The following is an 18,254-nucleotide window of genomic DNA, read 5'->3' as shown; positions in this document are numbered from 1 at the left end:
TCTCTGTATGTGCTATGAAGGCACTGGTTGGCTGGGTTCAATAATAAATTTGTGAGACCTTGCATTAAAAAAAAAAATTCAGGTAGTTAAAATCCAAAGGCAATTAGACTTTACCAGGACTTCCCTGAGAGCCATTTCCAGAGGCAGCCAAGAGGGAGAAAAGACAAGTAGTCTACTGTCAACCTTAGAACGCTACTCAGTAGACCATCTTCTAGGTGGATTTAGGTATTGACACTATCAATTTGAATAAAAAGACATCATTTTCAGGTGAGAAGCACATATCAAAGATCAGTGGACTCATTTCCAACCCCACCCTACCTAACCCATGGAGAGATCTTACCTAGACAGTATCCTTTATTGAAATAGTAGAAACAAAAAAACCCAGGGCAGTAGAAGTAATAAGGTAAGGTTAGAAGACAAGAAGCTTTGGGGTCTTGCTTGAGACTAATAATAAATTCAAACATGTTTCTACAAATACCTATACCAAGGTAATCCTATGGATCACTTAAGTTTGAAAATACATACTAAAACTTAAATGCCTTAAACTTAAAATGTTCACCATGTTCACAAAGCAATAAAGTGCATTAGAATAGTGAGCTATTACTAAACTAAATCTTTAGTAAAAACATTTTCAATACTGAATGAAATGAGGCCCAGCTTATAAACTGCCCCTTGCCAAATAAGGTAGGCCCTTTATAGAAACAATGCTTTCAGATAACTCAGTGTCAAGACACCGTAGAAATCCCTGGGACTCTGAGTCTAGTAGGTTTGGGTTAAAACCTAAACTCACCTGTTTACCTTGCCGATGACCCTGCTTACCTGTTTGGGTCTACAGTTTATCTTTAAAATACAGATAAACACCCAACCTACCTAACTCCATCTCGTAGTGTTTTTGTTATGGATGCTATGAAACAGGATGGATTTCCTAAATGGAATGTGAAAAATTATTTTTCCTCTCAAGATAATGTTGATTTGGGGATTGCATGTACCTTCTTCTATATCCTGCAAGATTCATGTTGTTCATAATGTTCACCATGTCCACAAAGCAATAAAGTGCACAGAATATAAAATACAGTACCATACCCAATATAGTACTGCAGTCAAGTCTAGACTGGCTCTACTCGCATGCATCTTTCTGTGCCATCATTTACTGTATAAACCCAGTAACTGACAACAGGAATATCTGTAAGAACTTAGCTGCTACAAATTTATTTAGGGCACCTAAGTACTGAAATGGAAAGTCTCAAATTGAATATTTAACCAATCAATACAGCTACCTAAAAAAACTACCACCTATACCTATACCTGAAAGTCCAGCCCACTTACCTGTTTTTCTATTAAAATTGGCTCTTCTGTGCCTTCTGCAAGTAAACAAATTCAAAGTCAAAACCTACCAATGGAGGTGAGTATAGCTGCTCACGCCTGTAATCCCAGCACTCTAGGAGCCCAGGCAAGAGGATCACTTGAGACCAGAGTTCAAGATCAGTGTGGGCAACATCGCTAGACCCCATCTCTAGGAAAAATTGTTTAAAAAAACAAAAAACTACCAATGCAGAGACAGTAGGGGGAGCAAATGGACAAAGAGCATAATACCAACATTTCACCTATGTTTTCAGTTTTTTACTCCCAATCAGGTACAATTCCTGTGCTTACAGCCATATCCAATGCTGCTTTGTCACTAATTCTTTTATTTTTTTTGAGACTGAGTCTCACTCTGTCACCCAGGCTGGAGCGCAGTGGTGCGAGCTCGGCTCACTGCAACCTCTACCTCCCAGGTTCAAGTGATTCTTGTGCCTCCCGAGTAACTGGAATTACAGGTACCTACCAGAAGGCCGGGCTAATTTTTGTATTTTTAGTAGAGATGGGTTTCCCCATGTTGGCCAGGCTGGTCTTGAACACCTGACTTCAAGTGATCTATCCGCCTTGGCCTCCCAAAGTGCTGGGATTACAGGCATGAGCCACCACACCCAAATGGCATTATTTCTTTAATTAATTTTGCTTATCTCATTATCATATCCCTTTCAGCTGGTAGGAGTACTGAAAAAAATTCAAGCAGCAGATAGAAAGTTAAGTTAAATAATCTTTTAATATTCATTAGATTGCATGACTTAAAAAGTAAAAGAAAAAATAACTTCAAATATCCTTTAAAAGGGGGAACTGGCTGGATGCAATGGCTCATGCCTATAATCCCAGCACTTTGGGAGGATAAGGGAGGCAGATTGCTTGAGCCCACGAGTTTGACACCAGCCTTGGCAACAAAGCAACACCCCATTTTGAAAAAAAATACAAAAATTAGCCAGGCGTAGTGGTATACACCTGCGATTCGAGCTACTTGGGAGGCTGAAGTGGGAGGATCACTTGAGCCCAGGAGGTCGAGACTACAGTTAGCTATAATTACGCCACTGCTCTCCAGCCTGGGTGACAGAGTGAGACCCTGCCTCAAAAGTAAAGGACTAAAAAAGTAAAAAGGATAATCAATTAAGAAATAGTCTAAACCAGGAGTTGACAAAGGTTTCTGTAAAGGGCCAAGTAACAAGTATTTTCCACTTTGTAACCCATACAATCTCAACAATAACTTCTTGGCTCTGCCACAGTACCAAAAAAGCAGCCATGGATGATAAATAAATGAATGGGTGTGGCTGTGTTCCAATAAAATTTTAGAAAAACAAGAAGACAGTTTGCAGGCCATAGTTTCCCAATCTCTGTTCTAAACAATGATTTCCAGTATTCCACAAACATTCAGAAAAATGTAGTATAAATGAGAAAGACATCAAATGTAGTATAAATGAGAAAGCAATATAGTCTAAAAATTCATTGTCTATGATTTCACTACTACTGTTACTGTGCACAACATTGTAAAATGGACAATAAATGCCTGTTTGATACAATATCTTCATAAACGAAGCAACACAATAATGTCAGGCTTTAGAAATATAAATATGCCAGAGGCTGAATGCAAAAGGATGACATGACCTATAGCCTTTTTCAAGGTATGTATTTTTAAAAATCTGTACTTCTAAAAGGAAAGCCCATTAAGATATGCACGTATGAGGTTTGGGGTTTGGGCTGTATTACTTTGTAGAAAAGAATACAAGAGAAGAGTACAGAATATAATTCTGTCACAAACTCAGAGAAACTTTTGCCCACTACTTTGTTCAAAAACTTCATATAACAATATATTTTAAAAAGCACAGAATTTAAAAGGATGGATGGGAAAGTAGTATTGAATGGACAGTAGTATTCTGGTTACCTATCACTATATAACAAAATCACTCTAAAACTTAGCATTTTAAAACAACCACATTTTATTCTCTTTCACAATTTTTATGAGTTAGGAATTTGGGAAGGGGTCAGCTAAGCAAGACTAGCTGAGCAGTACTAGCTCCTGGACTTAGCCTCTTCTATTTGCCCAATGAGATAGTTTGAGCTTCCTTTCAGCGTGGGGATCTTAGACTAGTCCGATGCTTACAAAGCTGCTAATGTCTTAAAGACCAGTATTCTTGTGAGCTAGGCAAAAGCTCTCTCGCCTTTTCTGACCTAGCCTTGAAAGTCACACAGTGTAACTTTTTGCCACATTCTATTGGCTACAAGTGATTCACAAGACTGCCCAAGTACAAGGGACTTAAATCCCACCTCAGAATGAGAGAACAGTTAGGGTCTGCAGAAGCTCACGCATGTGTGATGGAAAATACTGTTGTAATCATCTTTAGAAAATACAGTCTGTCACAAAGAGGAAGTAACTGCCTGTTACTCTTGAGACTTCAACCACCAATTGAACCTATTTCACAGGACTACACTACAACAAAGAGTAGTTTCTTACTACATATTTTTTTAGCCACTCAAAATCCATTTTAAATATGGATTCATGGACCTCACACTTTGAAATATTTTGTCTACCCAATAACTTCATCTACTGAATAAGAATTTCACATTCCCATGTTCAATTAACTATGAACTCCTCAACTCAGTTTTAGCTGAACTAAGGAGCAAAGTTCTGCAACATTACCATATGGAGTTGACACACCTCTAGTCAAAAGCAAGACAACTTGTTTAACAGAAGTTACACTATAAAAAAGCCTCGAGCTAAGTATATTCATTAAGATTTTCTGATAAATTCCCATCTGAAACATATTGGGAACCAATGATCTAGTGTCTTTTTCTACCATATTTTGGTAACTGCAATCGTCACTCAATGTTTTAAGACTGCTATGGTTTAGATATGGTTTGTTTGGTCCCACCAAGTCTCATGTCAAAATTTGATTTCCAATATTGGAGGTGGGGCCTGATGGGAGTTGTTTGGGTCATGGGGGCAGATTCCTCATGAATGGTTTGGTGCCACTTTTGCAGGAGTGAGTTCTCACTCTTTGTGAGAACTGGCTTAGTTCTCAGCCACAAGAACTGGCTGTTGAAAAGAGTCTGGCAGCTCCTCCTCTTTCTCTCTCTTGCTTCCTCCCTAACTGTGTGATGCCTGCTCCCTTTGACCTCACAGCAGAAGTGGAAGCCTCCTAAGGCCCTCGCCAGAAGCAGATTTTGATGCCATGCTTCTTGTACAGCCTGCAGAACTGTGAGCCAAATAAACCTCTTTTCTTTATAAATTACCCAGCCTCAGGTATTCCTTTAGATCAACACAAATGGACTAAGACACTCTCAACATCAAAGAATACATCCTCTGAGCCAGGCACTACGGCACACAACCGTGGTCCCAGCTACTTGGAAGGCTAAGACAGAAGAATTGCATGAGGCAAAGAGTTTGAGTCCAGCCTGGGCAACACGGCGAGACCCTATCTCAAAAAAGAAAACCTCATCTGAAAGAATGCTATAAGCAACAAAATGCAGAACCAAAATGCAAACCCAAAGTGTACAAACTGTTTAGTGTAGTCAAGCTGATAAGAACAGTGGGTTCCTTTTTCTGTTCTCACAAATTAAGGCTTACTGAGCATTTTCCACAAATAAAGATCAGCTGTAGCATCTTGATTAACATTTCTTTTTTCAATAAAAGATGCCAGTGTCCAACCCTGTTGTAAGTACCCATTGAAGTAGATATAATGGCCACTCTGTTTGCCTACACAAGCACTGATTTACCAATATTTAACTGTCTATATCCATTTTCCCCAATACTTCCCTAAGGCACTTCTTGGTAGTGAGGAATCTAAAGATGTTCATTAGTTCCTAGGACACTATACAAATGTTTCATATACTGATGCTACTCCATACGCACGGCACTTTGACAAGAGTTAAAATGCTTCTAGGATCTTATTATCCTGGGAATGTTACACATTGAGAAAAAAAGATTCAGAATTCCTGAGTGATGTAAAAATCAAACGTAAAGACATCTTAAATTCTACTCTGAGAGGAAATGTCAGTTTTGTAGCACTAAAATTATCTGCTGATCAGAAAACAAAATGTTCAATAATATACATTTTCCTTTGTTTCTGTTTCTGTCCTTAAGGCTAGAACCAGTAGGGTAACTTCTCTAGTATAAAGCCTACAGAAGGTGGGCTGTGTTCTTCTTAACACACAGCTTGATAATACTGAATAATAAATAGGAAGAAGCATCCAAAATAACAAAAAAGGAAATAGTTCTAACAATTAGTTAAGTTAGTGAAACTGAAGGGGAAAAAAGCCTGCTGCTTGCAAAAACATGTATTCAATTTCCTTGTAGGGGAAGAAAACAGTTTTTTAAATACCTAAAGTAATTCCCATAAGTCATACATGACTCTTTTTTTAGGTAAACTATGGTGCTTGATCACATTTTCCCTTAATAAAAATGTTTTCATTTTAAGACATGAAATTTTGATCCTAATACTTTCAGACTTGAAGGAGTGAAACATAATATTCCAATATGCAAAGATATACTAATATTTTAAGTGTACTACTAAAGAGAGCTTTTCAAACTTTTATAACAGAATTGCAGTATCTTTTTTGCTTAAAAATTTATAAAATTTGACTTCGTAATATACCTAAAGATTTATATTAAAATATTTCAAATTACTGAGTAAAACTGATGTTACAGAAAAACATACTATGTTTACCCTGAACACTACATATTCACAACATATAGCTTCACCCAAAATTAACACAGGTAAATTATGTATGCTTCATATATATGCTGTATTTTCTATTTTTTTGTGTGTTCCTTTCTTATTGCTGCCTTCTGAATCTGTTCTCAAGGCTGAACCTAAAAACAAGACTCAGTCCTCCAAGGCAGCATTTGTGATCAATGGGGCTGGGAAACCATATACTTTATTACCAACCAGATTAAATATATATATTAGCATATCAAAGACTACAAAATGTCCTGCGGTAAAGAAACCCACTAAATTCTATCTAAGCCCTGCTCTTCATAAATTTCCCAACACAGCTAAGGAAACAATGCTCATGAGAAGCTCAATGATTACCAAATCAGCCTTCTAAAGTAATGATTTTCCAAGAAAGGGCCAAGCCTCTTGATCAGGTGTCCCCAAACTTTTTACACAGGGGGCCAGTTCACTGTCCCTCAGACTGTTGGAGGGCCGCTACATACTGTGCTCCTCTCACTGACCACCAATGAAAGAGGTGCCCCTTCCTGAAGTGCGGAGGGGGCCGGATAAATGGCCTCAGGGGGCCGCATGCGGCCTGCGGGCCGTAATTTGGGGACGCCTGCTCTTGATGGACTATAAACTATTTAGAAAGCATGACCTTCCTTTAATCCATAACGCTACTCATGAATAAACTATTAAGCTAGTTATCAACAGTTGCAAAAATGAGCACTTTACTAGAATGTACCAAAAACTTCAATTTGTATTCAACTAGTATGTCTGGTTGCTGCAACTGGCAATGTTGCAAGCTCCTACCACATACGCATACTCAAAACCTAGAAGTCTGTAATTTTCAAAGGGGCACTTGCCATCAGTGAAACTGTGCTGTCATTAGCCGGTCTTCATTTCCAATTGTCATTATTCTTGTCTTTTAATTAAAAATTACCATTAAGTTTAGCTCGTCATTATCAATTTAGTTTTTATTTTATTATAACTGTAGAGAATACTGATACAATTACATCACTAGGATTTGAGGCCTACAGTTTTCTAATTAGTCTAGACTTTATGACAAATATATTTTCTGTGACTCAATTACGAACCATCCACATTGCTCTTCCCAAAAAATGCTTATCGATGACAATTAATTATTATTATTCCACTAGAAAGTAAAAATTATTGACCTAAAGGATGACTCAGCTAAAAGGCTAGAATTAAAAAAGCTTGCCAGGCATCGTTCTAAGGGTCCTCACTCTGACAACGGGATTGCTAATGTACGGGACAAGCTGTCTGCCAGCCAACCTGTCCACATGAACCAAATGCGGCAAAAGAACTCAGAATTGGGATCAGTCATATAAGTAAATAGTAACTTCTTTGAACCTGGATGTCAATAATCCTTCCAGTGTCTAGTTTTGAGTAGGAAAAAATAGCTTTTAGGAATGTATTTAAATGACTAAATCCCATAACAAACTTTCTTCTCAAAAATCTTTTCCTAGTTTATCTTTAAAACTGCCAAGTTCATAGACACAGCTTGCAACTAAATGCTGTAAGGCAAAAATCACCCAAGAAAGATATAAGAAAGCATGAGAGAAATGGTTTAAGAATTGTGGATTCTTAGTATCTGTTTCCAATTGTGGAACTGAATTAAGCTCTACCCCAGTAAATCTTGTAACCATAAGCTATTATGTTAAAGATGGAAGGAGTATATGTATGGCAAAGTAAAAACATTATGGTATAACAATTCAGGGAATTCTTAGCCAATTTATCAATTATTTAGTTACCATGTTAAAAATTCTAGTGTTAATATACTTCCTTCTCCAGATCCTGAGATCCAGAATGAAAAGATAGCCAAAATAAACACACACAATAGACTTACCGAAAATCAGGTAATGAGTAACAACGCTGTTGGGAATGCCATAACTAACAAACCTTAGGCAAGTCAACCCGTCTGGTCACTCCTTAAATTCATTGAAGGAGAGGTCAGATCATGGATTGTTAAAATCTCTTCTGGTTCTCACAGTCTATATTTCTATAACTATGTATTGGAATAAGTTGTTTCCCAGTAGTAGATTAGGTACTTGGAAAATGATTAACTCCAACAGGTCACAAGGGTATCACTGTAAAGCAATTCACCTAATATCCATTGAACTTCGAACAGTCTGTGCACAGCTCTTCAGGGTCAAATGTCCCATTACCAGCTAATTCAACTGTTCCTATCTCCTGAGAATTCCGCTTATGCTAATAATCATTATCATAATTACATTTTAATTACAATTCACAAGTTTTTAAAACTACTTTCTTTCTTTTTTTTTTTTTTTTTTTTGAGACAGAGTTTCACTCTTGTTACCCAGACTGGAGTGCAATGGCACGATCTCGGCTCACCGCAACCTCCGCCTCCTGGGTTCAGGCAATTCTCCTGCCTCAGCCTCCTGAGTAGCTGGGATTACAGGCACGCGCCACCATGCCCAGCTAATTTTTTTGTATTTTTAGTAGAGATGGGGTTTCACCATGTTGACCAGGATGGTCTCAATCTCTTGACCTCGTGATCCACCCGCCTCGGCCTCCCAAAGTGCTGGGATTACAGGCTTGAGCCACCGCGCCTGGCCTAAAACTACGTTATTTCTAAGAAACTCATTTAGGGCCATTCCTCACACTAAGTGAATGATGAGCACTTGTATCACAGGGATCCAGTGAGAATCAATCCTTTGTTAGCCAAAAACAGTTTCTAAGCTCCCGCATTACTTAGTTGTTTCAACACAGACGTGAAACTCAAAATACTTCAGCAGATCCTTTCCTCCACAGATCTTAATTGCCTAAGGACACAGTAAGTCAATGTTTTTACTTCTGGGGGGAAAATGGTATTAATGCATTTATTCATTCATATGTCATATATTCTACTTCCTGTTAATCCAGGATGGACAGGAGCCATTACATAAAGTACCACATGTTTATTCCAAAATCTTTAGTGAAATAATTACTATTTATTAAACTAGCTACAGCTTGTTTTTCCCAAGAATTCAATTAAGAATTAGTCTAATTTTTAATTAGGCATTTCCAATTATAAGCTTTATCATTTTATCACTCCTAATAATTAAAAATACTTGTCTGTAAAAGGCAAGCAGAACTCACAGAAATACAATTGAGTTGAATTTCAGCAGTATGTTTTCTGCCTACAAATTAAAGGATAAATTATTAAATCAGAATCCACAGACCCACAAGAATATTTGAATGTATATTTTTCTGATGAGATAGCACAACACTTTGAGGAGATGCTCAGATAAGTTCACGATCTTTAATAAGGAATTTCTGCATTAGGAAATATACCTTAAGATTTTCTTACCAGAATACTTCAAAATAATAAGCTATAATGATAATTTCCTAAATTCAAGGATTTCTCATGAATTATCATGCCAACATTTCTGGAAAAAATTTCATGTAAGACAAGAATGATCTAAACTAGATATTTCAAAATAATCTTAAAAGTGTCAAATAGTTAACATTTAAACGCACACACACAACTGCACACAAAAGATGATGGCACAAACCCACAAACATTCCAAGAAGAATGAATCCATTAATATATGTGGTATTAAGATATTTAGAAGGCTTTTTAACAGAATGTCCAAAAAAATTCACCATGAACAGTGATACATTCACAAAGTAGTGTGTCATAATTTCTACTATAGCAATTGGCATTGTTCAAGTTCTGATGTAACATCTACACTATGCCAACTACATGCTGTAGGGGCCTAAAAGATAAAGATAGAGATATATAGATTTAGATATAACTTATTCTATAAAGCCAAAGTTAGATTTTCTAACTGCATGCTTTATCCATGTGATATCCCTCACCTTATCCCTAAATGTTCTTTCTCTCTATTGCCACCTAATGTTTAAGTTCTACTTTCATTCTAAAATAATGTCAGTTCCCACTTAAGAGTCTCTACCAACAATTTTGGCAAATGATCCAGTGTTGCTACATTCTGTTTCACATATGTACACAGTCTCTTCAATTATATTATCCCTGACCTATAGTAGCTTGGTAGAGCTCATTTCTCATGCCTCAAACAGCATAATGCTCAAGTCTCAAAATATGTTTACATGAACAAATTTTCACCACAGTTGGATTAACATGTTTATTATTATAATTATCATACTGCATGGTAATAACTGGAAAAAAAAAGTATAGGGACTTGCTTCAATATAAAGAGGGAAGTGGGTGGAGGTATGGATGAAGCAAGACTGACCACAAATTGATAACTGTTAAAGTTGGTGATGTGTATATTATTGCTAGCAATTTTCCGTAATACAAAGTTTACAGAAGTTTGTCCCTCCTGCTAGTAAGAGGGCTTCTTAAAAACAAGTTTAAGAGTTTTCTTCTTTGTACATCTATCCAATACAGAGCAGACAAATTGAACTTTACTAAATACATTTTATTCTTTAGGTAGAACTACTTTTCAATGAAACTTCACCTTTTGACAGCATTTTATTAAAATAATTTCTCATTAGCTCTGATAAAATATATATTCATTCATTCATTATTTTCTGGGTCCCTACTTCCTAAGATATGCTGTCCTGGTAAATGTAGACACCAAAAATAATTTATCCTCTAATAAATTAAGAAGGGAAAGAAGGAAGATGAAAAGAAAAGAAAACATTGTAAAATGCAGTAATACAGTTTTTAAGAAAGGCATCTAGGGCATCTATGTTTTTAATTAGAAAGAAGGCATACAACCTGTTCAAGGCAGACAGGCTTAAAATTTCTCCTTCCGCTCCATTTGACAGATGAGGAAACTAAAGCCCACAGAGGGGAAGTGATTTGCCTGAAGGTACACATCAAGTTGCTAACAAAACCATAGCCGATACACAGTTCAATTTGAATTTTCTACATCATTACACTTTTCTCTACAATGTAATGTTAATAAAAGAGAATGAATTATTTTATTAGCATATGTTTCAATTCTTTATTAAATCATAATTTTAAAAAGAATAGGATAGGTAAGATGGGGGGAAAAGTGCACAACAAATTGGTAAAATACTTACACATTAAAACTACATGCATATATGCCAGGCATCACTAGTTTTGAGACACATTTACATAGTATCCATTTCACAAACATTTTAAAGCAAATATAGACACTAATACACATCATCAAAAAATTCTAAAATATAAAAACATAATCACTAAAGCAAGAAAATATAAGGTATTCTATAAGACACCAAAAAAATAACTGTCATTAATTTAATGGCAGTGTTACAGAGCACAAACACTCAGAGCACGCGTCTCACCTTCTTAGGTAACAAATAATTACTAAATACCTAAGGCTTGTGGCATTTTTTTTCAACTGAAGGTATAAATCAGTCCTCCTTGCTATTAGTTTCAGAAGGAGTTAGACAAAGAAAGGTTTGAATCCCAGCTCTGTCACTTAGCTCTCCAACCTTGGAAAGTTACTAACTTCTCTGAGTTTCATTCTCCTCATCTGTAATATGGTATTCACACTTTAGAGAATTATATGAGAATCAAATGTGATAATTTATTGAAGGATTATGGCACAGTGCCTAGATGAAATAGGAATCATATTAATATCATTTCCTCTCAGAATCCCTATGGGCTAAGTGAAATTAAACTAAAAGCTAGATTAATTTACATAACTCTTTCCTCTCTGTTTAGGAGACTGTAGTAAGTCTGTACTGATCCTAGGGCAAATCCTACTAGTTTGGGAATCATTCTTTGAATAAGAAAAGCTTATTTTCTTGAAATCTGTCTCAACTCTCAAATTGGGAACCAAAAACAAAGATGAGCTTATAAGTGTTTAAGCTGATCAGCTATACCTAAATCCAGTACTTTCATTTTGTCTTACTGAACTGGAACTCTAAGCCCATTACAAACCCATTGAAGAGGAACTACAGAACCAATGTGTAGGAAGAAGGATATAAGGCCAAAAGAAACAGTTAAAATGACTCAATTCTATCAGTGGTTTGTTGGGTTTTTTTAAACTTTAAATTCATGTATTAAACCCTAGGAAAACAAATGTTCAGGAAAGCCAAGACTGTATCTCCACCATTCAGGGTATGTTAGTAACTGGATCCCTCAGATAAAGCAAATACCATCTTTCAATACATAGTTTCAGCTTCCATCAGTGACAATCCAGTCACTTCCAGGATGGGAACACACCTACCAAGGCGGCTCTTACGGAGCAGACGCTGAAATAAGACTATCTTCTCTCCTACTCAAGTTCAGACCAGCCCACCTACATTTTCCTGAGTAGTAGCTCATTTCAGTTGAATGCTTATCCCTGCTAATTATAAAAATAATGCTCACTTTGAGACAAGGTCTCACTTTGTCACTCAGGCTGGAGTGAACTGGCATGATCAAGGCTCAGCCTCAACCTCCTAGGCTTCTACCTCAGCCCCCACAAATAACTGGAATTACAGGTGCACATGCCACCTTGCCCAATTAATTTTTTTTATTGGTAGAGAAGGGGTTTTGCCATGTTGCCCAGGCTGCTCTTGACCTCCTGAGCTCAAGCAATCTGCCTGCCTCAGCCTCATTCACTTTTTAAAATTTGAAAAAAATACTAAAAAGTACAAGCATTTTAAAGAATTCATGATCTTTCCAGCCAAAGATTAAAACAGTACAAGGGGCCATACCACCATCTTTCCTATGAATCTAACCATAACTATGAAAATATTTAAATTTGTATAGAGTATCTGCCACCAAACACAATTAACTACCAGCCCAAATATTAATATCTTCATTCCAGCTTTCTTGTGACTAAATTCACATTACTTTTTTACTTACTTAATTCAATGGTTTCTTCTCAACCATTCTGAGTCTCTCAGCTATGTATTTTGCTGCTGTTCACTTCCCCTTTAAAACTGTATCCTAGGTTTCTCTAAATTGTGTATTCCTCAGTATCTACAGAAATCTCTCCAACTAATCTTTTTTCTTTCTTCACTAATTCTTTTTATATAAACTGACAATCTCTAGAAAACAGAAGAGGACTGACTTGAACTTCCTTGTCCATGTTGAATACCCAGCATTTAGTACAGTGCCTGGCATCGAGGAGATGCTCAATTAACATATACTAACTGATTCTGCCAATCCTGACTTGTTCCTTCCTAACCGTGTAACCTTGGGCAAGATAAGACTCTCTGAGTCTTATCTCCCTCATCTATAAAATACAGATAATCAGAAGATGAATAATATTTGGAAAGCTCAAAACTGTCTGTCACAAAGTAGCACCCAATAAATTTTGCTACTATTATCAATATACTCTAGTACAGCACTCAAAAATGTTTCCAATTATTTTTTTTTTTTTTTTTTTTTTTTTTTTTGAGATGGAGTTTCACTCTTGTTACCCAGGCTGGAGTGCAATGGCGCGATCTCGGCTCACCGCAACCTCCGCCTCCTGGGTTCAGGCAATTCTCCTGCCTCAGCCTCCTTGTTTCCAATTATTATATATGGTTGCCTGTTAAAACCACTTCACAATAACCTAACTTACTCTCACTTCATTCTCCTATAATTGTCAGAATATTTTTATGCTTTCTCTTTTATTACCTATATCCAATCCATCAACTGTTTTCTCTCCTAACCAACATAAGAAATTATTTATCATTAAGCTGCAACATAGGCTTAGTTGTTTCCAAACCCCTAAATCTTCATTCCAATCTTCAATTACACTTAAAAAACATTTTAAATTTGTCACTCGTGTTCATAGTTGCTAATATCATGTACAAACTACTGGAATGTCGTCCTCATGTCTTCTAATAACCCACGTCCCAACTTACACTTCATTGCTGCCATTGTGGCGTGCTCGGCGCTGTTTTGGTGGGGCCTGGGGGCCTTCCATCCATTGCTGGCTCAAACTCACCTCTTTCAGGAAACCTTCCCTGATTCACTCCACACCACTCAGATTAATTCTCTGCTCCAAGTGGCCTCAGCACTTGGGTATTCTGTTATACTAAGGGCAAATGTGATCAAGTAAATAGCATCACCAAGAAATCACTTTCACAAAATTGTTTCTAGATCATAAATAATGCTTGATTAGTTACAATGCTCTGCTGATCTGGTTAACAAGAAAACATGTTACACAGCAAATGCTCTCTTTGGCTTCTGTCCTTGACTCTGTAACTTCACAATCCTTTTGTCCTATCCTCAAACAGAAACTCCCATTTAAATAAACTGGAAATATGGTAGTGGGCCACCTTCTTTTCTACCTCTTCTATGACCTCAGTCTCTGCCTCCAGCCTCTATCCACACCCCACAAATAAAAATTCCAAAAGCTTCAAATGGAATAGCAGTGATACATACACACTATGTCTTTCCAAGTGGGGAAAAAAAAAAAAACAACTGAATCTACTTAGCTATAAAATTCTTCACAAGGGTGATAAATTTCCCAACAGGCCTAATAATCAAATTGCACAAAATTTATGTGGAATTTTTACAAATAAATTTATGGAATAATTTGGCTGGCACAGTGGCTCATGCCTGTAATCCCAGCACTTTGGAAGGCCAAGGCAGATGGATCACTTCAAGTCAGGAGTTCAAGACCAGCCTGGCCAACATGGTGAAACCCCATCTCTACTAAAAATACAAAACTTAGCCGGGTGCAGGGCACGTGCCTGCAGTCCCTGCTACTTGAGAGGCTGAGGCAGGAGTATCGCGTGAACTTGGGAGGTGGAGGTTGCAGTGAGCCAAAGTGGCATCACTGCACTCCAGCCTGGGCAACAGAGTGAGGCTGTCTCTCACACACACACAAATTCATGAATAATTTTATGTAAAATGTATGAAATAATAGGGCCTGGGCAGGATGGCTCAGCCCTGTAATCTCAAGCCTTTCAGAGGCCACGATGGGAAGATCTCTTGGGCCCAGGAGTTTGAGGCTGCAGCGAGCTATGATCTCGCCCCTGCACTCCAGCCCGGGCGGCAGAGCAAACCCTGTCTCTGTTTATTTTTTTAATTAATTTGAAAAAAAGACAACAAGATTGTACTTACACATTAATTCTCACCTGTGTTACTGTAAGAGATTTTGCATCATTTTCATGCTATATTATACATGTCCAACATTACAAGTGAGAAACTCCCTTGGAGGGCAGATTTTCAGAGAGTATCTTCTGATGTTGTCTTTAACCAACACGTTCTTTTTAAAATATATATATATATATATATGTAAAAAATTAAGGGATTCCTGACTGCCATACAGTCAAAAGCAAACAATACACAATACATATGCCATTCCTTTGGAGGGAGTGAATTTTTGTGCTGTTGAGGCAAAACAATGAGATGAACTGTCACAGGGATGGCAGGAGGGGTGGCGTGCAGGAGGAGGATCAACCTCAGTAGTAAGAATTAAAAACTCTTGAGTGTTTGTTGGCCCTCAACTAGCAGTAAGTTAACCTACAAACCTGACCAAGCCACTACCTGAGATCCTCCACTCTCCGAAACACTGCAGAATCAGACAATGGTTCTTGCTCAACTACTCATTAAAGATACACAACCTTCATCTACCACACATACATAAATCTACCGCGTTTGCTGCTTGTATACTTTGTCCTACGAGACCAACTAACGTCTTCTGGCCCCACAGTCTCCGGTCCACACTTCACCTAAAACCTTCTTTCAGGCACCTTCCGGTTTCAGTAAGTGCCTCTTACTCCAGATCCACGTGTCCCCAGTTCTCCAGAGGCCTTCACCTTCAAACCCCAAGCCTGACCTCCCTTCACTCCCAGCTGATCTCCCCCCAAACCCCAGCAATGCCTTACTTCCAAGAGGCCAACCACACTCACTCGACCCGCGCCTTCTCCCTGAGCACACTTTTCTGAGCATCACCTATTTCCCATCACTTTCTTCCTCCGCAGACCTGGAATCCTGCAATCACAGGCCTCCCCTTACCGCCACCCTCCCGCGAGCGCGCGAGCCCGCTGCTCGGTTAACCACCCCGCCCCACCTTCACCACCTCTATGCGGCCTCCCATCCCAGCCAGCGCCCCCGGGTTCCGCGGCTGAAAACCAGGCCCGACTGTACGTCCCTCTCGCGGTCCCGGCCAGGTGGAGGGCGATGGCAGGGCCAAGTGGCGCCGAGACCACCCGGGCCGAGGCGGGCGCCCTCACTTCTGGGCGTACCCTGGCTGGGGGCGGGAGCTGGACAGCGGGTCGTCGCCCCCGCCTCGGCCCGGCCTGTAGCCCGGGATCCTGCAGCCGCTGCCCGAGCCAAGCGAGCAGGGACCCGCAGCCCGGCCGCTCCTCCCGGCACACCCGCCTCTCACCTAGACGCAGAGGCTCAGGCCTCGCTCTCCCGCTGGCCGTCCAGCGATGGCTGCGCCGCCGCCGCCGTTGCGCTCTCCTCACTCGCTTTTCCACCGCCCCCAACCGGCTGCTGAGGAGCGGACAGGCAGTGGCACGCCCATTGGCTGAGGCCCGCACTCGCGTCAGCTGGCCCCGACCGCACCTCGCGATATGACTGGTTGGCGCGGCGCCTCTTTTCCACATCCGCTTCTGATTGGTTCTCGCGCGCACCCTTACTCCGAGGACCACTCAGCATCCTCACTGCTTTGGCCTCCCACCCACCAACCCGGTTTCCCTCCGGGCGGGAGCGGGGCGGGAGCGGACACCCGCGGTACGCGGACGGCCAATGGGGGCGCGGAGAGAGGGCCGGGAGGTGGGCCCTGCGGCCGGCCGGCTCGCTGGGGAATGCTCAGCCAATGGGCCCGCGCCCCACATCCCGAGTCCTGGAGCGCCCCCGCCGGCTGCTGGCATCCCATCGGGTCGCGCCTAGGGCCACGCCCGGCTGTCCGTCGCGCGGGAGGGGCGCCCACTCCCAAGGTGGGGAGCACGCAGCAGGGCCCACGCGGTAGACAGCCGGGCTGCCATTGTGGCGTGCTCGGCGCTGTTTTGGTGGGGCCTGGGGGCCCTCCAGCCATTGCTTGGCGTGTGAGGGATCCGTTTGGAGAACTACCAGCCTGGAGGGTCTGGCCCAAGTCGGTGAGACCGGAGAACTCTGTGGACCCCTGGAGCCTCCACGGGGAGCTCAGTAGCGAGGGAACCGAGCCTGGGTCTCGTCCAGCCCCAAGGGACTGTGGGCCGATTCATTCCACCTTCCACTTCCTCCAAAATAATTCCCTACGGAACTTACCGATAGTGACAGTAGTTAGCATAACGTTTACTTCTGAGGGGTGGGGGCATATTCGGCGGGAAAGGGCACGAGGGAACCTTTGGGAAGCTGGAACCGTTGCGTTTTGATCTTGGTGGCCGTGCTGAGCTGTATACATATGGAAATATTAATCGAGCCGGACACTTAATAGTATTACTGCACTCTTTGCACTTTATGTACATACAGCTCGGTTTTTAAAATAATAAAAGGATCATGAGAATTCTGTAATAATATTACTGTAACCTTTAAGCTCCTTGGGACCCCATGGTATAAACAGCATGAGGCATGAGGATTTAGCTGTCATTCAAAACATGCAAGCCATAGGGGAAAAAAAGGGGGTTGGGGGTTGTGAGAAGCAAAGATGAGTGAACACTCTTGAATAGTATACACAGGTTGGGTACTTAGGGATGGGCCAGGATAATTCAGAGTGATTTTTCTGTGGGGATTTAGAGCTTGTTTCAGTGCCTGGCCCTGTTAGTAGCCAAAAGCAGTCACAGTGCTGCATCCAGTTGGAAACTACAAAAGCTCACTGATCTGCCTACTTTGTGGCAGATGTTAATTCTGGCTCAGGAAACTAATTTGAATGCCATGGCTTCTGCCTCGATGAGCTCACAGTCTTGCACCAAGTACTGTCATTGCTGGTGGAGGCCACAGAACACGGAGCGAACACACTTGCTTACCCTAAGGGATGTCGCATTCCCCTACTTTACGCAAGACAAAGTATGCCTGTAACCCATCCAGTCCGATAGCCAAATTCGTAAGTAGCCAGGATCAGGTGAAACACTTCTTAGAAGTCGGTCAAAATATTCTCCCAAAGCAAACATAAGCATTATGGACCAAATTCTAACCTGTAAAAGAAAACAACAAGCAACAAAACAAAGATTACAGTATTCATATTTATTATTTTAATCATTAAGTCGTTTAATTCAGGTAAATGCCTTTATTTAAAGTGATTGTATTAGGCATATAAACTTGGATATGACAGTATTTTTCACAGAACGTAGGGTGTAATGGAGAGACAGACATAAACAATGCCAGTGTAATACAGGATGAGGGAATACCTAGAAAGAGGATGTAACCCAGCATGG

At 40.1% G+C, this 18,254-nt stretch overlaps 1 protein-coding gene across 2 annotated transcripts in view; it reads right to left on the bottom strand.

Moving 5' to 3' along the window:
* The window catches only part of FAR1 (fatty acyl-CoA reductase 1), a 65,097-nt gene extending 48,704 nt beyond the window's left edge, over nt 1–16,393 (bottom strand). Inside the window, exon 1 of one of the 2 annotated variants that reach the window (XM_074401116.1) lies at nt 16,283–16,393. The gene's annotated coding sequence lies outside the window, so the exon portion shown is untranslated. The remainder of the gene's footprint in view (nt 1–16,282) is intronic. The other variant, XM_003919853.3, reaches the window with a different exon arrangement.
* Between the last annotated feature and the right edge of the window lie 1,861 nt (nt 16,394–18,254).

This window comes from Saimiri boliviensis, chromosome 6 (genome assembly GCF_048565385.1).
Source record: "Saimiri boliviensis isolate mSaiBol1 chromosome 6, mSaiBol1.pri, whole genome shotgun sequence".
Classification (NCBI taxonomy): Eukaryota; Metazoa; Chordata; class Mammalia; order Primates; family Cebidae; genus Saimiri; species Saimiri boliviensis.
This window is presented reverse-complemented; position numbering and strand designations above follow the sequence as displayed.